Raw genomic sequence first — 18,510 nt, 5'->3', positions numbered from 1 at the left:
GTGTATCTCCCACTCTCTGAAACTGCCTCACCAACCTTCCTGCCAGGTTTAATGCAGGATCATTTTTAACCAGAACTAAATTGCTTTGTCTCCTCTCCAATGTAAGTAAAAACCTCACTGACTGTACTCTCCATGAGTCATTTCAGTTTCTTGTCCTGGATTTCTTTCAAAGAGCTTCAACTGGTTCACTCAGTTCTCTCCATATCAATACCAAGTTTTGTTTGGTATTTGTATAGTTTAGCATACTGTCAAAAAACTGCATATGTGGACTTGAAATAACTGAGATTTTTTTTTTGAGATGTGGGGGTTTTATTTTATTTTTTCTTCCTTTTTTTTTAATGGTAAAATTGTTGCAGAAGTAGTAAATTTTGTGTTCTTAACAAGTCTGGTGTAAACACTGTGAAGTTCACTTAGGGTCTGATCCTTAGTATTATCTAAGCCAGTTTATCCTGGCGAAGGCTTTGCCGTGTAGCTTTGGGATTTTAACTGTCATAATGTTCTTCAATAATGTAGCAGGCGGTCGAGGGCTGAAGTATTATATTCAGCCCTTTGAAGTATGCAGCAGGGTAGGTTGTATTGCTGAAATGAAAGTGAGCGTGTCAGAGGGGTTATGGGGCGGGTGGAGTGCCGTGGTGATAGGGAGCTAATGTGACGACCATTGTACTGTGTTCACTTAAAACCTTATTTCCGACTTGAGCTCTTTCTGGTTGTGCAGACTGCTGTGAAAAAAACATATGTCTGACACCATATTTTAAACATATATACATTTAAAACAAACAGGAAAAAAAAATACTGTTACAAAGTAAGCACAAAACAAAGGTCCCAAATGATGATACCGAGATACCCTAATTCCCTTAGAGTGGTTTGCTCACTTGTTTGCTTTTGAAAATAAAAGAAATGAAATCCCAGCTTTGTACATCAGAGAGTGTATTGTCTTTCATGTTTAATTCTTCATTCTCAGCGTCTGGCCTTATTTTAAGCGTCACAATATTCACACCCAATTTAAAGTGTTATACTCAGACCAGTCCAATTACATACCTGTGCTCTGCAACTAAAGAACCACTGGGTGCATCATTCATAACCACTCAAGTGACTTAGGCACCTACATGGATTTCCAACATAGGAAAGACTTGGGAGTGAGGGGGAGGCTGGAAATGCCATCCATAAGTTTGCATCAATTTTTAGCTCTGTAACCAGACTCAAATTCTAATTTAAATTTAAATTTCATTCAATGTAAATATATTCAGTGATTTTGCGTTTAAAATTCCATTGACTTAAGTAGGAACATTTTCTTGAAGCCATTGCCATCCAGATGTTGTAACATAACAAGAGCAAGTGAGTCATGAGTTATAAAGAAAAGGCTTAGAAGCAAAAATGTAAGATTAACTGGGCCTATGTTCCCACATCCTACCTCAGATAAAGATGAAATAATAAAACCAATAAAAATGGTGAAAAGTCACTTTTACCCAACTCCTTACCTCCTTTGTGATAGATGAAAAGCATTCTTTTTAATTTTTTACATTGTTTTATCTCTGATAATGTTCCCATAAGAATTGTGCCTAATTTTAACAGTGTCTATAGTCACACCCTTTATGCTAAAAATCCTGTTCCTTTGCATGAGCCTTCAACTACTGTAAAAATATGCCATTGCCATGCAGCCAGCCCATCCCGCTGTGCACTTCACTTGTGTATTGAGTGTTCTCTGTAAATAAGCAGAAAAACCTACAAACTCCTTGCATCCAAACAATTGTTTCTTTTAATGTAGAAGCCCAAGCTAAGGTCAAGAATAGGCAGATATTAAACACAATTAGTCTAAATAACTGCCTGAAGACAACTTTATGGTAACACTATGTACCACCTCCTCCACTGTCCATTGAGCTAAAAGCAAAAACACAAACATGAGGCAAACATGGCAAGTGCCATCACGGTATTTTGAGAAAAGAAGCTATCCAGTGTCTATGAAAATTTAATAACCATTGACTTTTTTATTATTATTATTTCTTACTGTGAATCCAGGACAAACTTTTATTTGACAACCGTATGTCCTTTAAAAGAGATCCATAAGTCTTCAAATAACCCAGACTGTTCTTCCCTCTCTCTTCTTCCCTCTCTCTCTCTCTCTCAATCTCTCTCTGTCTCCCTTTTTAATGCCCACATCTCCACTATCAGGAACAAATATGATTTCTGATTGAACATCACTTTATTTGCCAGTTCTGTGGTCTTTTCTTATCTTGTTCCACACTTCTCAGGCTTTGTGGTTAAATTATGTATTAAGGTCAATGTCAAAACACGGAAGATCTGTAATCTACAGGGAGCTCCCTTTTATTCGTTATTACAGTGAAGGCTGAGCGCAACTGTCAGGGAGCTTGGGATGTGCTCAGCATGGAGGCTTGCTACACAGCAGGGCTCTACAAAGCCTCTCTCCTTGTTCTCCCAGGACGAACCCTTGATAGATTTACCCAGATAACCCATCTCACTTTAAAGCTCTCTTGTCTCTGCTTCAATCTGAAAGCTGTCAAGTGCACCTATATAGTAATGTCATAAATCAAACGTAAAATGTGTACACTGGAGACACTGCGAGTGTCATGTATTCACTTGTACTTTGAGATCTTCTAAAGTAAAATGGTGTCAGAATAAGGAAGGCTGGGAGGAATGTTTTTTTCCTTAAAAACGACAGAATATTTGAAGAGGTTGGCTGTAAACTTTTTTTTTAAACTTTTGTTGCTATAAAGCCAAATTCTGGTTTATCTTAAATTAATCAGGGACAGCTATTTAGTAAAGAAAAAAATAAAAAATAAAAATAAAAGAAGAAGAAGAAGAAGTTGCAAGATAGCTATCTGTAAACAATGTGATTTAATGCAAGACCATGTATTGATTTTGTTTCTTTGGTTTCCTTCTTGACAAGCATTTGTCAACACAGATTTGTATTAGTTCCCAGGTTTGTTTATTAAACACTCATCATTCTTTCCCTGAACTAGAAACAATTCTCTTGCAGCAGGAGTACAACATCAAAGAGGGATCCTAAAACAAGATGCCAAGCATGACAAGAAAGTAAAGGAGTCCTCTATGCAGAAGGTACCACCACTGAACTTAATTTTTTCTTATCCTCAGGTAAAGAGAATTTTATTTTTTTTTATTGGCAGAAAAGGCTTGCTATTTCTTATTTAGTGGAATCTGCGTTTTATTTTTCTTGAGGGAAGAAGTTTCATTTACAACATCCACGTTGCCTTTTAGTCAAATAGATCCTAGCAAAACATAAGTGATCCTGCAATTGAAACTTTCTTGACTTTAAATGTTCTGGCTCAAAGCCTATCTATTTCAAGGCCAGTTTGCATAAAATGCTTAATTAAGGATATCTATGAATCATACTCTGTCCGGCAGTCACCAAACTATGTATTCCATACTGCATCCCAAATATGTTTGACAAGTTTGCATCATTAAACTGCAAAAAGCCCTAGCATAACTTTAAAGAAATCTCACGCATCAAAACCCCACAAAAGGATTGTGGCTCCTTTTAAATCATTTGGAATTGAAAAGTATCCAGTTCAGCTGGGATCCAGAGACCGTGCGCTTTTTGGTGGAGGGCAAGGTGAGGCCCAAAAAGTGTTCTGCTCTGGAGACAGATGTGTGAGTCTGAGCTATAAACCAGCTGGTGCCAAAGGTCAACCCGGAGGGTGCCAGATTTTTTGGGCTGGGGAACCAGCCCAAACAGGATGTGATACTAGGTTTTTCATTCCCTCTTCTACTGCTGGCTGCAGATCCCTCCAGCTCCTTCACCAAACACACCTACAGTCTGCCCACGGTCATGGTGGCTCTTGCATCTCTTGAAGCTATAAAATCATTCCTTGTTTCTGTGTACAGCAAGGCAATATTTCAAAAGGCTTCACGTACAGGCAGTGACTTCCTCTGTAGTCCATACTACTAACAGAGATCTCTTTGCTCTATGAGGTGTTACTTTTGCACTTTCCTAATTTATATCTTTTGTATTCTTGTTGTTTTCATTTAAAACAAGGGTATTTCTTCATGATAGCATCTGTTCCATCCTCTTTGAATTTGAAAATTAAATCTTTTGCCTTCAGGACCCAACATGACCATAACACGTCATGGAGCCATAACATAAGAATGTAACATTGACAATGTTGGGTCAGAGCAGAGGTCCATTTGCCCAGTATCCTGTCTCCATCATTAGCCAGACAAAGAGTGTAGAAACAGGTCAAGTAGCGGTGCTTCCCCCAGACTGCTCCTAGCCCCCAACAATTTGTCATTCAGTAACCTTGTGAGGCAAAGATGGTGTCTTTATATGTAATAGACACCAGTGGATTTTTCTTCCAAGAATGCATCCACTCATTGTGTCACTATTTAAATGTAAGCATCCCCAGCAGGAGTTTCACAGCCTAACTACAGATTGTTTCAAGCAAAGCCTCACTTCACACTTTTGAGCAGCTTACCCAGGATCCATAAAATGGAAAAAGAGCAGCGGAATGCTACAAAAGACCTACCACAAAGGAAGACAGGAAGGGGTTAGAAGCTGTCTCGTCTTGTTGTCATTGTCTGGAATCTTTTGATTACTCCAAGCAGGAGATGACTTTGTGCCTTGTAATTTGAAGTTCATCTAGATATACAACTCTATTAGTTGTGTTGTGCAGAAATAAAAGGTTTCATGAGGATAGCAGTCCCATTCTGTGAATCTTCTTTATGAGAACAATTTTTCCTGCTCCCTCTTAAACATTGTATTCATTAGTGAAGATGAGAAAGTCTGGAAAAAAGCTTTCATTCCCCCATCCATCAGTCACATTTCTTGGGGTTCATCCTCAAATAATGTCCATGTCCTGTGCTACTGAAGTGACTGATACCACCAGTGGTATCTCTGCACATCAGGCTTTAGTTCTATTAGAGGAGGTGTGGTCTATGGGAAAGTCTGTATCTTGACTGTATTCTTGAATGTAGGAATCTTTGTCCACTTTCTCCTTCTCAGGTGAGTAACATTCTCCTGAGCCTGCTTATGACTACAATTAATTATAGATTTACATGTTGAGAATTATGGTTTTCCAGGTTGTTGAAGTACAGAAAAAGATAGATAGAGCCGTGCTTTTAGATTAAGGTATAGTTTAAGATTTCCATAGAAAACACAATTTTCTCTAAAGATAGTCATTTGAACTGAATTTTCAGTTTCTTTAAAACTGTTCAAGAAGGAAAAAAAAAAAAAAAAAAAAAAAAAAAAAAAAAAAAAAACAACCTTCAGATTTTACTCAGCCCTTACAGAAAAGTTCTTGTATCCTCTCAAAAGTATCTCTGGGTTCCAAGAGTACCTTAAACTTGACTGTTTAATATAATAACAACTAGTCTGACATGACTTTTTACCCTTTTTTTTTTAATAAGACATGAGTAGGTTTGTTGTTCAGTATTCCTTTTTTTTTTTTTTTGTAGAGGTCAGAGGTCATACCCTAAAAGCTCATAGCTACATTATTACCAGCAATACTTGTCCAAGAGAGAAATGAACAGTCAGAAATACAAAACGCATTATTATCCATCATCCATATTTTGCACCTTCAAATTTTTTTCAGTGTCAACATTCCTGAGCCACACTGACACTAAAGAAAAGTCCCTGAAACCTCTGCAGATTTTAACAGGTCACTCCAGAGAGCAAGTTTAGTGCTTTCTTTAAATTCATGTGTTTGTATTCACAAGCCGATGAGTGTCAGGCTCACCACTGCTCCACTTTACATATATGCTTTCCACTTCAGAAGGAAAAGCTATGGTGCATCTGAAACAAACCCTATCTGAAGAGCCATGAAAATAACTTCTGACTACCAGGCCTAATTAATGCCTCCATGCTGACCTCTACATCCAGCCCATATCAAAAATGTTACAGCAGAGCTGATTCAACATGAACTCAAGATCAGGCAAGACCTGGTACTAATGAATACTAATGAACAGTAATTACTGGAACTCTGCCACAGAAACCCACTGCAGAGACATATGCTAATGGGCTTTGCACAACCAGGCACAGGACTTCATATCCACTAAGAAACTTCTGCTAGACTAAGAGCAAAGAGAACCATATGTCACGCTCAACCTTGCTTGCATCTATTTCCTCCCCTGCCCCTTGTGTCTGACATCCAGCTCCTGCCCCATACAGCCAGCTTGGGGCCAGCTCAGTTCTGCATCCCTTGCCAGCACAGGGGTCATGTGCATCCACTTGGGGACTGGGTTTGCCTTTCTGCCCTTTGTTCTCCCTCAAAATGGGCAAAACCTCATGTGGAGTAGAAAGAGATGTTAGGTTCCTTGGTCCTCAGCAGTTGTGCTGATAATATTACCTGCTAGTGCAAGGACACAATGGGAAAACAGATCCAAGTATGACATTTGGGCCTTCCCTGATAGATTTAATGGAAATTTACCCTCCAGAAGGAATGCATAAGATACTTTTAAACATAGAGACAGTCAGTTTGACAAGACTTCTCCCTTCTGAAATGTCCAGTGCCAGTCCAACCACACTGTGTGGATACCCTGACATCAGTGAAAAATGTTTCTGAGATAACCTTCACTTTATCTTAATTTCTGAGGTTCAATTCTGGCAATAATTAAAATTTATAAGAATAAATGTAACAATCAAGCCCCCAACTGAGGTGTTTATGCAATAAACTTATCGTTCTAGGCTAGCACAAGAGGTCAACATAAAAAAAGCACTCAGGCTTAGGGCTGGACCAAGCATCTGAAGCTGTGAGTGAGGGACAGCATGGAGCCAGAATGATTATCTATTCCTCTCTGCACTTTCAGATACTTGATTCCCACAAACACCATTAGTACCCATGTTTTTATTGAAGCTTCATCTCCTGGAGTCATAAATTAGAATCGTAGCTTTCATTTTACTAGGTAAGCAATTTTCTAACCCTCCTGGGTGTGGACAAATGCTTGTAAATATGACCCACATGAACACTAATGGCTCCAAAACCTGAGTGTTAGTAAAAGAGGTCTAATTATTTATTGACCTGCTTTAACTATGTGATTGAAGACAATCTCCTCTTTGGAGCAGATGTTGAATTGTAGTGCTTAAGACTTAGGACTGTGTGCAGGCTGCAAAGGCGTTGCGCTGAGACTGCTGCATGCCAAATGATTAGCATTAAACTTCAAGCTTAATAGATGGTGACCAGCCTTGTTGCTGTCCCCCCCTTCACCAGGCCCTTGCTGGTTATACCTCACGCCAGCTTTTTAACATGCCCTTAATTCGGGGGTGTGTCCCCACCTTTCTCCCATCCCATTTGTCCCTGCTATGTGCAGGGGAGCCCCACTAACTCATTCTTCCCCTGACTTTAGAGTTCACAAAATGAAGAAATGGGCGTGGAGAGATGTTCTTGTTTTGAGGGGTTGTTTTAGCTTGTGAGCTCACCGAGGAAGAACGCTGTCTGCATCAGCATGCATTTAAAAGTTTCCAGCCTTGTGGCTAGCATACAAAAATTTTAGGTTTTTCCCCTTTAAATAAAAGCCTAAATCCTACAGAATCTGAACCTACCACATCATCCGTAGAAATGCATCAAACAACAGAGAGCCATCCTGTGGGCAAGCTGTTTGACACCTGGTTCTTACTTCTGTACTTTTCCATCTCCTCTCCAGCCTCCTCCCTTCTTTTGTCCCTGCTGTGTTCATATCTTGCTAACTGAAATTGAACTAAACAGGACATCACGATGTACCTGTAATGGTCAGCAGAACAAGAGGTGTATTTGTCAGCTGTAACTGTTTAGGAAAAACAAGCACCTGCCAGCTGAAAGACCTCAATACACTTGACCTTCAGTCTGAAACAGCAAGCAGCAGAGTTGTTTTGCTACCACCCAGGCAATACATGAAAATCCATATTCCTTGACCTCTAGGATGTTAGTGGAGTTAATCCCATTTCTACAAGTTAAGAGGTCCAATACTTTCCTTATCTCTTGACTAGCACTTTTCTGCTTAGCATTCTTGCACAGCTTGTGCTCTTTTAAGTACTTTCTGATATTCCCTGGGCTGCAGAGCTTACAGAAAGGGGTCTTTCTTTTTCTTTTTCTTTTTCTTTTTCTTTTTCTTTTTCTTTTTCTTTTTCTTTTTCTTTTTCTTTTTCTTTTTCTTTTTCTTTTTCTTTTTCTTTTTCTTTTTCTTTTTCTTTTTCTTTTTCTTTTTCTTCTTCTTCTTCTTTTTCTTTTTCTTCTTCTTTTTCTTCTTCTTCTTCTTCTTCTTTTTCACTTCTTCTTTTTCACTTCTTCTTTTTCCCTGTCTTTCTAGTCTCCAGAAGTAAGAAATTCATTTCATTACAGGTGCTTGGATCTGACTGGATCATTTCTGAAAAAGATCGACAGTATCTTTAATCAGCTACTACATGTTGAAGGAAATAAATGCAGTGTTTGTCTGCTTTGGCTATAGAGCTGCTCCTCCTGCCACTAAGGTCATTCATTTGTCAGGCATATAGTCCCAGAGCTTTATAATTTATACTTAGAGCTGTTTGGTGTCCAGGTGGACTTTAAGGAGGTGGGTTTGAATCTGTTGATATATGTAATCCTAGACAACATTGGTCCTAAATCTTGTCAGCTGCCCATTACTTCTAGCAGAAGGGGAGGTAGAGGGTTTGCAAAGACTGTACCAGCAAAAATCAACTTTGAGGACAGTTTAATTCAGCCTAGTAGTCACAAGACATTGGTGCAAATTTACTAGAGGACAGAACCAGACAGTAGCTCTCAGTCAAGCTCACTGGAGCATAGACATTCCTAATCACACAATGCTGCAACAACTAGCTTTCCCACTCACTTTGCAGCTGTAAATGGCTCTGAGGAATTTTCTATTTTATCAGCTTGTCCAATCAAAGATATTAGTTACCCTTACAAACTTTAACTGACTTGTAACCTTACATCTGCACAGGTACAGCAACACATCAACTATTCCTTTCATAATGTGCCTTAGCATTAGCAATATTCCTGACCTGTGTATCCACTGTTTCTACTATTCTTTTCTTTTTCTTTCAAGAAGTGTTTTGGAATTAAATGCAGTGCTTTAGCATTCTTTAAGTCATAAAAGAACAGGGTGTTATGGCAACTGATACCCTTAAGTTCCTTTAAAAATGTACTTTGTAGGACTAGAAATAAAAGGTATGAAAGTGCAGTCTCTTGAATACTTTGATATGAACGGTGCAAGAGACACATATGAGAAGAAAGATTCCCATCCCATGTGGTAGCACTGTATTGTAGGAGAATGAAAAAAATGTATATATGAAAAATTCCAACTTCTCCTGTGGAGCAACTTGCTGAATTTGAGAGACTCTTGAAAGCTAGTCTCTTTCAAAAGCTAATCTGACATTTCTGAGGTCTTCCTTTTTGCATGTGGTAATACATTACATGTGTTTGAGAAGGATTTCAGGTTTCCAGGAAGATTAGAAGAGTAGCTGATTCATTCCTAATAAAAAGCTCTGAATGAGTAATAATCAATCACTTTCTGCCCATTTTTTCATCAGCATGTATCTGTCTGCATACCTGAAATGCCTGAATGTTTCAAAATACAGCATCTTTTAAGCCTAAGTGAATTTAGATTCAGCCTTCAAAATCAAAACAAAATCAACATTTGCAATATGTCGTGTTACTCCCTCCTGAGCCTGTTTCCCATGTCATGTTCTTCAGAGAGGCACACAGATATTAACAAACCTCCACACTTCTCTGTAAGTCTAGATATCATTATATAGTTTTTAAATATGGTAGAATTCATGGGAGATGAAAGAGTTAAACAATGTTAACCACCTAGTACATCAGCTCCAGACTGGGACTCAAGCATTAACACTACAGAAACAGGCTGAAAGTTAGCTCAACACATCACTGACAACTTTTGAAATTTGTGGTAAGGATAAAAACTTTCTGTGTCCCAGCAATGGAAGCAAATCAGATGCTCAGCAAGCAGGATTTTACACAGTATTAGTCATGAAACACATGAGCAATTTGTATTTTAATGACTGTTGACAACAGGTTTTGTGCATGAAACTTGAATCCTTGAAGCCTAGTCCAAGGTTATCAAGAAAAAGGTCAAGTCAAGGTGAAAAAGTGTAGATCTTGCAAGGTACATCACAAAGCACTGCACAATCCAAAGCAGAGTAGAATAAAATGTAAAGTATGCCAGATGTAGCTATTTCAAGAAGCTAGGGAAAACTATGATCCTACAAATCTTTGGCTGACATCACTTCAAAACTGGTAGAATCAGGCATACCCTTCCCATTACTAGCTGGTTATGGAAGTGTTAAGCTGTTAACAGTCATTACATCATCAAAGAAGATGTTGCTTTGATATGCTGTCAGAACAACACTCACCCCTTAAATATTCCATAAAGAAATGAGAACACCACTGTGAGGGGGAGCAAATGGTGTTTTTCAGATATGGCTTGATGGTATCCTTGCATTGCATCATTTAGGACTCAGCAGACAGGTGCTTAAATAACATATTGAAATCACTGGGCTGGAGGTGGACCAAATGAAGTGTGTCATGAAAATGAATCATTCATTGTTTAGGCTGCCTTGTAGACAGCAATGAGGAAGATCTGGACTTGATAATCAATGTTGAAAATGTCCCATGAATTCCACAGATTTAGGGAATGTTCAGAATGGCTGTTTATCTTGGTGACTGTTTAAAGGGCATCATTACATGTAGATGGTTGCATGAGTCTTTCCACTGACTTTACTGCACCTTGCATCAGGTCTCTTAAAATGCCACAGACTAATTTAATTACAGACAGATAAGTGAGTTTTTAAATGAATCTTTAAAAAGGTGCTCTCTTAGTCTCCGTGTTCCCATGTTTCCTTATTCAATCATGCCTAGTACTTTGTGGTTTTGAGCTTTTGACATAAAATGTTATGACGACAATATAAAAAATATTTTCTAAGGCTTGTCTTCAGACACTCTCCACATTCATGCAGTGCTTGGATGCCCAACTTATAGAAAAATAATCTCATTCCCCAGTAATTTCTTCATCTTCTCTTACCCTTCAACTCATTTCATTGTAAATCTGCTTCAGATAAACCTCACTTTGATTTACCTGGTCACAATATATGTTGTAACTTGCTGGGTGGAGTTATTTATACCAATACAAATTTCCTTAAATCTGTTATCTTGCTTTGTTGGAGACATTTTTAAGTAGTTAAGTCACAGGAGAGCAACCGTACAACAGTAACATGGGAGAAAGCTCTGTCAGGAAACCCCAGAATTCCATTTTTTGCAGAGAAAAGCTAATTGGTGTGTTACTGTCAGACCAGCAAGCCATGGGATCTCACTACCCCTCTGCCCAGAACCTTGCTTACAGCTTAATCTGTCCACCCTTTGATAGATAGCATGTTTTACAAGAGGCAACACAAGCACAAATTCCATGTGTATCCATGTCTCTGTACTGAAGGCATGCATGTTCATTTTTGAAGACCTTTAGTCACTACCTAATCATCTGCACCCTAATGAGGACAGACACTTGTCAACATTAGCAGAGAACCTCTATTTCATGCATATACCCATATGCCCTTATGTTTACGAATTTCCAGGCTTAAAGTAGAGTTGAGGCAGCCACAATAAGAAAAATAATGCATGTGTATGCATATGTGAATAATTTTATTGCAGATGTAGCAACTTCTGGTGGTTACGTACCATGACAGAACCTACTTGAGGTTCTTCAGTCTCTCCACCTTTCATAGTCAACTCTACCAGTTGCAATCCACGCTTCTGGACAAACCGTACCACATAGCAAATCAAAAAGTTTGAAAATACCAAAGATTTTTGCCTTCATATCTCCCATCTCTGTTGGCAGATTGGTGAGGTGAATTATATTAAAGAAAGTGACTGCTGATGTGAAGGAGAAGGATACCTGTTTAGTACCTCATTTCAAATATAAAAGGCAGAGAATAACTTAACAGATACTTTTCCCTTTCATGGAAAAAAGCACAGCTCCTGGAAAAAGTCATTGACATGCTCCTTCTCATCAAGAGATATCTAGATGACTCTTGGTGGGGAATGCCAGAGCTGTATGAAAACAAAACCATTTTCTGAAAGTGGCAACCCAAGGAAACAAGTGTGAAAAGTGGCTTATGAGACTTTCAGAGAGAGCCAGTGGCATGACTAGGATGAGAACCAAGCTGCATAACTGAGATATCAGTCCTATGTTTTATCTGTTGATCAGTAGTGCTCAAGTCACAGGGAGTTCTTGGTCAATGGCACCTCTCTGCCTACAAATTCAATTACAGAAAAGGTAAAAACCTTACAAGAAATTTGTGGCTGCCAGTACCTCAAAGCCATTGAGGAGTAATACGTTCCCTCTTCGGTCCTGCAACTGTTCCGTTTGTGCTCCCTTCTTTTCTTCTTCAGAATGCTCCTGCCCTGATCCAGAAGTGCTGTCATTCTGTGCATACAAAAGAAATCTCAGGAGCATGGGCACTGAGTTTCTATTTAATGCCTCCCTTTGTTTTGCCACTAGCCTTTCTGTATGCCTGAAAATACTGCGGATTCAGTGTGCAGAGTAGATTCCTGCCACCCAAAACATAATGGAGAAAGAGCAGGATTTGCCCTTTAGTCAATCCCTGACTGTACGGCATTGTCCCTACAGATACCATTCTGCTCTTTTCCCATTGTATCCATATTGTCAAAAGTGATAAGTCAAAAGCTTTCTTTTGTACAGCTGAAAAGCTATATTTCCCAAGTCTCCTTTCAGATCTGATTGTAGCGTTTTTATCACAGATGAGATTACTGTGTAAATGCATGCACTCTTCATTCTAGATTCTTTATTTTTTATTAAAACAACCATTTCCCAATTTTTCAATAACTATTTTTTACTCTTAACAAAGATCTTCCTGTTTCTTTCTCTGTTTCTTTTCTGACTTCAAGTATTCAATCCAATTAAATTATCATTTTTATCTAGTATTTAGCATGAAGAATCTTACTGTTTAATACATGCAGTCATCTCTTTCTTCTGTCCAATACTTATTTTTTTCTTCAACTGTTTGTGCCTTGAGAAAGATACATATTTCATCAAAAGATCCAATAACACATTGAACACTTACCCCCTCCTACCTTCAAAAGATCATACTTATCCCCCTCTTAATCTAGTGAGGTATGCAGCCTCCATCAAAATTCTACTGAAGACAATGAAAGTATAAATTCTGCCTTTAAAGCAGCTAGTTCAGCCCCTTGACAAGCACCTACAAATCCAGCGCATATCCAGAAGGAGGCGTCATTTTCATAAATGGTGGAAGATGCCAGTCTTCAAGCTATCAGCCTGATGCTGTCATGTGCTTAAAATCCATTTAAATTATTCCTTAAATAAACAGAGGTAAAAAGCTCAGAGTACCAAGTTACATGATATAACCTATGATAGCAATAAATCAAAGGTTCTGACCGTGATCACAGATATTATCTCTTATTACCTACAAAAGAAAATATAAGCCAGATATCCTATTTTGTATCCAGAATGTCTCTAGTGGCTTAGCAGCTTTCTAATGAATATCAGCTTAAAATAAGCTCATCTCCTTAGAGATCTGCTTCTGTGAAGGCAATATTCCCAAAGAAAACCCGTGACTGCTAAGTAACCTTTGTTATACTCATATGGCAATGATCTATTGGCCTAGGAAGCATGTACACTTTGTATAATTCTCAGTAAAAGGTAATTTTTTCCCTGGGAGGTTTTAAGAAAATATCCCTTTAAAATGTTGATGTAGAACTAATTCTCTTTCCTGACTGATTAACAAAAAAATATTGCTACTGTGGAGGAGAAATGTCAGTGAATGTGACAGCAACCTGGCCTTGATTTGAAAAACAGTAGAAGAAAGGTGGAAAACTGTAAGAGAAATGTTTAAAGGTAATACTTTTTAAACAGCTTGCTTAGACAGCATGAAAGCTTTTAAAATCTTGTGTATGAAAAATGAGTTTTTATCACCTATGTATACTTTGCACCAATTTATATTGAAGAAGATGTAGGCTCATGATGCAATTTTTATTGCATCCTATGAAAGCTGTTAAAAAGTTACCACAGAGTACCTTATGCTAAATCAATCAAATGAAAAGAAAACCCATTATTTTACTGCACTTTTCTGACAGTTACACTATAATAATGGGAAACTTTTTCAACAACTAATCTGTATCTGGCATAATTACAATGTTTAATAGTTTAGTTTTGACATATTTGTTACTTAGCTCATTATCTTCCTATAAACCTAGATCATCACATTTAATGGTATTTCAAAAATCCTCAATCCGTGTTGAAAAGTTTTAAGCAACAGTCTTTCCCCTGTTCTTTCAGTACCTCTGGATTCTGTTGTTTGATTAGTGGATGCCCTCTCCTCGTTTAAATATGCTAAAACACTCACCTCTTCTGATTAGCAGAGTCTGCCATGCAAAGCCTTTGTGTTGCACTTTCTACTGATTTGTACTGTATTACACTGAGATCCAAGTATGTGCCTGCTCTTTTCTATTGAACTCATTTATCTTTGGCGGTCAGCCTCACATGTGCATTTGGTGTCAAGTGTTGGAGAGAGAAGCAGGCACAGAAATGCCTCTTCTCCTTACTCTTAATTTTTGTATTGAAGGGAATGGGGATTCAATGTCTAGCAATCGCCTTTCAAGTCGGCAGCAGAACCACAGATAATTATCAGAGTTTGGATTTGAAAACACTGTGCCAGACAAAAGGCTTCTTGACAAGTCTGCCTCTAGGGGATGGCAAAATGTAGTAGGATGAAAAAATCACAGGGGCCTATCACAATGAGCTACAGCAGTATACAACCAGCTCTTGGGTCAAGCTCCCACAGAGGTTTTGAGGTGTTGTTGGTACCATGCCCCATCCAGAGCAGGGGAGGGTTGAATAGGTGCACTGCATCTTGCTATGTCATCATTTCTGGGCTTTCTGATCATTAAAAAAAAAAAAAAAAAAAAAAAAAAAAAAAGAAGGAGGGGGAACACAAACTTCTTGCCTCTTTTTCTGCTAGTTATCTTTCATATGAGTTGTTTTCAATGCAAATAAGGGGCCCAAGCAGTAGTGACTCTACACCCCACAATTTCATTCCAAAAACATAGGCTAAAGACTGATTTACTGAGGCAGTCAATAGCTCAGGTGGCAAAACTGAAGTTTCAAGCATCCCTTTATTACTAGCACACCTTCCAAGCTAACTGGGCAAATGTGGCAACTCTGCACTGAGAGAGGCAAGAATGGAAGACAGGTGAAAGACTGTCAGGTAAGAGAAAAAAAAAAAAAAAAAAAAAAAAAAAAAAACAGGGCCTTTATGATAAGGTCTTTTGTACATGCTGAAAATCTTTTGAAGAGCCATCAGGTGTGTCTCTCTGCTGAGGTCCAATGAAACCATTGCGGTGTCAGCTCTGAAACTTTAGCATAAGTGTCCTTAACACCAACTGTACTAACATTACCAGCTTCATCGGACAAAATTTGAAGCAATACAGCTACTATTTGATCTAGCAGTCTTTGCCTCAGATGCAACGAATGTTGGTCCTTAAAGGGACACATGGCCCATGGTGTATCTCACTGATCCAGAGAAGTCACACGGGCACCTCTGAGGTCAGATCTGAGCCTGCAGGCTGAAAATCTCTATCAGTGTTCGCTGATATGATTTTTCAGATCACTTCATTGCACTGGAAGCACATGTGTGGGCAGCATGCTGGAGTCAGCCCTCTTACCTGTACACAAAGCATACAGCCTCCCGAGCACCTATGCCCCAGCCTCCAGACATAGCTGAGCAGCTCCATTACACCAAAGCCAGGAATGGCCTATCCTTCTTCGGGATGAGTGAGGCATACAAGCTGCATTTATCCTTCCCTCATTGCCTGCAGATCTCCAGGCCCTGTGGCTGGTTGTCTTTCTACAATTTTCTTCACTCTTCAAGGCCTCTTCACTTTTAGTCCTCGTGTCCCTGAAAACAAAATCAAGTTCTGGTCTTAATGGACAGCCAAGTGGAGATAATTAGCAAGTGGGGAAATAGGGAGCATGCCTAGCTCACTGATGACTCTGTGACAAATGCACCAGGTGCCAGGGAATTACTCTCGGAAGAGAAAGCTGAGTTCCCATGAGTCAAAAAGTGGCCTCCAGGGAGAAAAATATTGGCAACCCTAGAGCCCAAGTGTTTCCATTTCTTGATGAAGATATTATTTTTCAATGTGAAAAAAAAAATAATAATAAATTAAATATATATATATATATGAAAAAAAGAGAAACCAAAGGAAAACACTTTTCTCCCATTAAGAAAGTCTGATGAAAACTGTTCTTTCATCTAGCATTTGATACTCAAATGCACTTTCCCATTCACAGTTGGATGGAAATTTTTTTTCAAGTTCAACCCTAATTTATTTATCTTAAAGCAGGCAATGTACTGTAATTTTACAATAAAGGACTCCCAATCAAAGCTTACCTTATCCAGAGGTAATTAATACAAAGATTGTTGAATTAAAGATGTGAGTCTTGACACTTTGGCGGGGGGTAAGGGACATGGTCTCAAAGGCCCAAATTATGCCTGAAACAGACCAATTAACACCATGTATCTTCTTTTATGTTAACTTCAATTAAGGTTTCTTAAAATTTTTAAAGTTATTTTCTTCTTTACAATCTCAGAATGTCAGAAATGTACATCAAAGAAAAACGCTTCAGTGTGAACACCATAGGTAACGCTCATTTGCACACAAATCTGCATATTGCAAAGGAGTTCAGAGCCCATTTTGCATGAATTATTGCCGGATGTGAGTCAATGAATTAAACAGCTAAAAAATAACAACGATCCAAGTGATGATAAGCTGCACCTACTTATGTTGACATAATGAATTTAAAAAAAAACACGTCAGAATTTGAGTTAAGTTACAGTGGAAATAAAGAGGTGATTTAAACTGTGATGCTAGGCAGGCCTGCCTGTGTATTTTAAAATACTTTACAAATTCATTTTGCTCATCATGATTCAAAATTCTTGTATTGTGAGAGCGTATTCTTTTTTTTTTTTTTTCTACCAGACAAAACAGAAATGGATGAAATTTCACACTCTTGTCTCTTTCGGTTTTGAAAGTAAATCCATTGACTTTTTTCAGCATTGCAGAGTATGTCATTTATATATCTTTTATTCTGCAGTCATCTGTCTATAAGATCAGTTTGCCCTTGTACAATTCATCTTGCAAGATGCCATTTCTTCATTTGCCACTGATGGGCAAGAACCTCATTCTTTTCCTTGTGCTGGTGCAAGCAATGTGTTTCTGAAATTGTCACAGCAAAAAAGGAGTGGAGTTCAGCATGACTAATGCAGAAATATCTGACTAAAGAAAGAATTGGTTCTTCAAAGAGTTAAATTTTAATCACATAAAAGGAATACCAAGTAAAGAGCAAAAATCCAAAGCTTTTCAACATAGAGTCTTGTTTTTCAGAGTCAAATCTATCCCTTCTAGAGCCTGTATGTGGCTCCCACTGACTCCAGTGTGTTTGGCCCTAATCAGAACAGGCTGCAAACAATGGACTCCTCTGCTGGGGCCTTTTCTTTCCCCCTTTGCAAATTCTCCACACATGGAACAAGATTTTCTTCTGAGCTTGAGTGCTCTTCATAACTGTTTGACTGATTGCTTTTATGAATATATTTGGGTTTACGGATTTCCCATCAATATTCATAATGAGAGTACCACGGGGCTTCTGCCTTTTAGAATTCAAAACCCAGGTTGTATGTGTGGTTATATATATCATTTGGCATGCTCCTTCTCTCCTCATAAGATGATATCCCTTTTATAAAAAGAATGGTAGCTCGAGAAGCCTGAAACTGCTTTAACTTTTCAAAAAGCAAAGGGGGTTTTAAGGAGTAAGTAATAAACAGGATTACAAAAATTCTGATTGCGTATGAGGGGAAATATTTCACAGTGAAACTGCCTATGGATGGAAACAATCTGCAATCTGCCTGTCCTCAGAGACACTCAGAATGAAACTGGAAGGGCCTTGAGCAGCTTAATCTCGCTTGGAAGCAGGGGTTTGTACCAAACACCCTCCAGAACTCCCTTCTGCCCAAAATCTGCCCATGGATCTAATCTGTGGCTCCACAGCCTTGATAGTAATATAAAAGAACTGCCAAAAACCAACTGGGCCAAGAGCCTGATGTAGTTGACAGCAATGTCTGCATTTTCCCACATAGTCTCTCTGCTTTCCTAATAATTGCCACACTCACTGCAGTTTAAGCCACTGACAACCCAGAATGCACGCCCAAGAACAGATTTGGGTGTTTTGGCTAACTGATGTGTGCAACAAGCCTACTGTGGATTGCACTTTTCTATAGTTTATTAAATTTATTATAGTTATTATAGCAGCTTCACCTTTAAAGAGCTTTAGGAGAAGTGGAGCATGACCCCAACTTCCACTACATTAAAAATGGCTTAATCATACCCAACCACCATGGGAATAAGTAACAGTTAAGGTCGAATGCAGGTTTGCATGTGTTTTGCTTTCTAAAGACCCTCAAGAGTTTGCAAGTTACAAGAAATTTTACACCTGTATTACCTCCATCTTTTCATTTTTTGT

The sequence above is a fragment of the Aythya marila genome (assembly GCF_965140915.1).
Source record: "Aythya marila genome assembly, chromosome: 1".
NCBI classification, from domain to species: domain Eukaryota; kingdom Metazoa; phylum Chordata; class Aves; order Anseriformes; family Anatidae; genus Aythya; species Aythya marila.
This window is presented reverse-complemented; position numbering follows the sequence as displayed.